The sequence below is a fragment of the Piliocolobus tephrosceles genome, chromosome 5 (genome assembly GCF_002776525.5).
Source record: "Piliocolobus tephrosceles isolate RC106 chromosome 5, ASM277652v3, whole genome shotgun sequence".
In the NCBI taxonomy this organism is placed as follows: Eukaryota; Metazoa; Chordata; class Mammalia; order Primates; family Cercopithecidae; genus Piliocolobus; species Piliocolobus tephrosceles.
The window spans coordinates 138,579,071-138,582,509 of NC_045438.1; the positions used below are offsets into that span (position 1 = coordinate 138,579,071).

Here is a 3,439-nt window from a genome sequence, read left to right on the forward strand (position 1 = left end):
TCCACACTGGTCCATCTGGCTGTGCTTCTCACGAGCAGCTGTTTTGTAGGGCTTGAAATAAGGATTCCTTAACAACCAGACTTTGGTAACCACCGTTGTATTAATACTGTCTGCTTCTACGAGTTAACTTTTTTACACTCTGAGTATAAGTGAGGTCATGCTGTATTGGAGGTTGTTTCCTCCACGCCATTGGGTGGAATTCAGAGGTTTCCACCAATAACTTGTTGCTTTCACCAGCAGCTCCCAAGGGCTCTGCTGAGTCCCCCATGCCTCCTGAATCTCAGATGTTGAACCCCTGCTCCTCCCCAACCCTGTTTTTCTGAGAACTGCATCATCAAACATAGAGCATAGCACCTTTCCTGTGATTTCTCCAAATTTCCTCTCACTCAAGTCACCGTGCATGACAGATTGACTGCTTGTTTCCTGGAAGTCTAGGGATAAAAGGTATTGAGTGCTGGGTTGCAGGACAGGTTTCATCAGAGGACACAATCTCAGAGCAGACAACTTAAGGTCCAATATTAGTAATTTCCTTTCTTAAACATTCCTTAGCTATTTCTGCCCAAGACATTTCTCACTGGTAAACTTTCCTCCTTGGTTGCCTGCCTTCTGCAGCCCCCCAGGCTCTGTCTCTCTCCTGGGCCACCCCTCTTCCTCTTACACAGTTTTATGTTCCCCTTCCCTTCTCTCTCCTTCCATCTCCAATCTACATATTTCATGACTAGCTTTCCACAGCCAGATGTTTCTTGCCCTGAGGAATTACGCTACCAGTTTTTAGGCCACCATTTAAAAAAAGAAATATCCCAGTGCCCTGGAGTCTTGGCAACAATGCTTCAACTTCCGGAGGTGAAGAGAAGCGGTGTCCTGTCTTGAAAGACAGCGCCACCTGCTGCCCACCAAGAGACAGCTGCCGAAAACAACTGAATGACCCTGTCCATTGCCTTTTCTGGCGAGGGTGGCAGATAATCCAGGCAAGAATAATTAGAAGGTACATTGAATTCGAGGTGGTGATGGAACATTTAAGAATGCACAGAAGTTTAAACTTAATAGGGATATCAATACTAGGATGGCATCGGGCCTCAGGGAGGTTACAGGATACGCATAGTGCTAACAACTGTGCATCGGTACAATGGGAATCTGAATCCGGCCACTCTGCCTGTGAAGTCCACGTAGCTCCACCTCGCTGCACTAGATCTCCTTTTATGGATGATCAAATAAGTGAGAGGGAACCCAGGAGCCAGTGGAGAGGAGAATTTTAAGGAGGGGACTGCTGATGATCTAACGTTTGAGTCATCAGTTTGGATGTGAACCGAGAAAATATCGCTGGGATTTGAGTTTAGGACTTAGTTGGAGACCCTTAGAGAGTGGTTTAAGGTGCCCAGCCGTGGGCTAGGTATAGGAGAGTATGGAAAGCCAGAAAGACATAGTCCTATCCCTCACGGAGCTAAATATAAGCCAAAGCCAGGGAAGTTGGCAAAAATCAAATGGTAATAAATGAGACAGTGATTTAGGAAAGAGAGATCCACGTAGAACCTGCAGGCCCCTCTGACACCTTTGTGCAAATTAGGATGGATCTGTTCACTTCCCTGGGGCCATTGCTGCTCTGAGTCAGAGCCCACAGCTTGGCAAGCAACCTGTGGGTTAGGTCTCAGCCCCCATTAATCAGAATGAAGACCGACTTGTTACGAAAGTTTCATTCAGGAAACTGGGACTTGAGCTGGGCTTCCACTGATGTGAAGGGTTTGGAGCAGCTGTGAGAAAGAGGGTAGGAGGTAGGTCTTTTCTGCTGGGAAATGTCAAAACAGAGGCAATTAAGAGTCATAAAGGAGAGGGAGAAGACAAAAATCACCTGACTCTTGGCTCCGGTATTTTTAAAGCAGGAGAAGTTCGATAAGATCACTCCTTTAAAACAGTTACTGAGCACCTAATATATTCAAGGAACTATGCTGAATAGGCTGACTCAGGGAAATAAGGACCCTGACACTTGCGCATTAGTTTGTAATTTATGAAGCACATCCATTTCCGGCTATGACATTTCGTCCACTTTCCTGTAAAGGAGGCAGAAGTTGTGGCTGTCCCTGAACATGAAGCTACAAATCTCCACAATTAGGACCATAATCCAGATTCTTTGTCTAGTCCAGAATTCCTTTCATTCTCACCATCCTCTTCTTAAACATTTTTAAATATAGGTAATTGTTTAGATATATGGCACACTTACTGGCTCAAAATTTTTAAAACACAGGGAAAAGTCTCCCTCTTGCCCCAGGTTTCCAGACATCTAGTTTCTCTCTCCAGAAACAACCTTTACTAGTTTATTGATGTATTCTTCCAGAGATGTTCTTTGCATAAAAAGCAAATAAGAATGTATTTATTCTTCCCCAGTCTGTGCAAATAATGGCATATTATACACACTGTTCTGTACCTTATTTTAAATTTATTTTTGTTTTTTAAAATCAGTAATCTATGTGTCCAAAGCATGAACCAGGCATGGGCATAGACCAAAAGCCAAGCTGGGATAAACAAGGTGTTGCTTTGTTCCTGGCTGATATGAGATGGGCACCATCAAGCTCTCTTTTTTTTTTTTTTAGACAGAGTCTGGCTCTGTCGCCCAGGCTGGGGTGCAGTGGCACAATCTCTGCTCACTGCAAGCTCTGCCTCCCGGGTTCATGCCATTCTCCTGCTTCAGCCTCCTGAGTAGCTGGGACTACAGGTGCCCACCACCACACCCAGCTAATTTCTGTATTTTTAGTGCAGACGGGGTTTCACCGTGTTAGCCAGGATGGTCTCGATCTCCTGACCTCATGATCCACCCGCCTCGGCCTCCCAAAGTGTTGGGATTACAGGTGTGAGCCACCATGCCTGGCCAAGCTTTTTTTTTTTTTTTTTTAATGTATCAATTTATGTTGGAGATTATTCCAATAGCAAAAGTTCCCTTCCTCACCCCATCCCCTACGAATGGCTGCACAGTGTTCTATTGTATGAATGTAGCTAGTTTATTTAGCTTAACTTCCATTGATGAACATTTGGTTTGTTTCTGAAATTTGAAGCAAATGTTTCTAAAACATTGATGCAATGTGTATACGCATATATCATTTCACATATGCATGAGTATATATGTAAAATTTCTAACATCAGAATTGCTGGCTCAAAGAGAATGTACACTTGTAATCTTGGAGGAAATTCTCAAATCCCTACTCCTCTAAAGGAGGAGTACTAATTGGCATTCCCATCAGCAGTATATGGGAGTGCCTATTTCCTCACACACTTACCAACACTGTGTTACCAAACGTTTGGATTTCTGTCAATCTGATAGGGAAAAATAGTATGCCAGTGTTATTTTAATTTGTATTTTCTTCATGAGAGTGAGACTGAGTATCTTTTAATATACTTTAGAGACATTTGGTATTTCTTTTTCTATGAAATGTCTGCTGAGACACCTCTG

At 43.5% G+C, this 3,439-nt stretch overlaps 1 pseudogene; it reads right to left on the minus strand.

The window, feature by feature from the left end:
• Positions 1 to 2,458: 2,458 nt before the first annotated feature.
• LOC111527889 lies at positions 2,459 to 2,618 on the minus strand (annotated as a pseudogene).
• Positions 2,619 to 3,439: the final 821 nt, after the last annotated feature.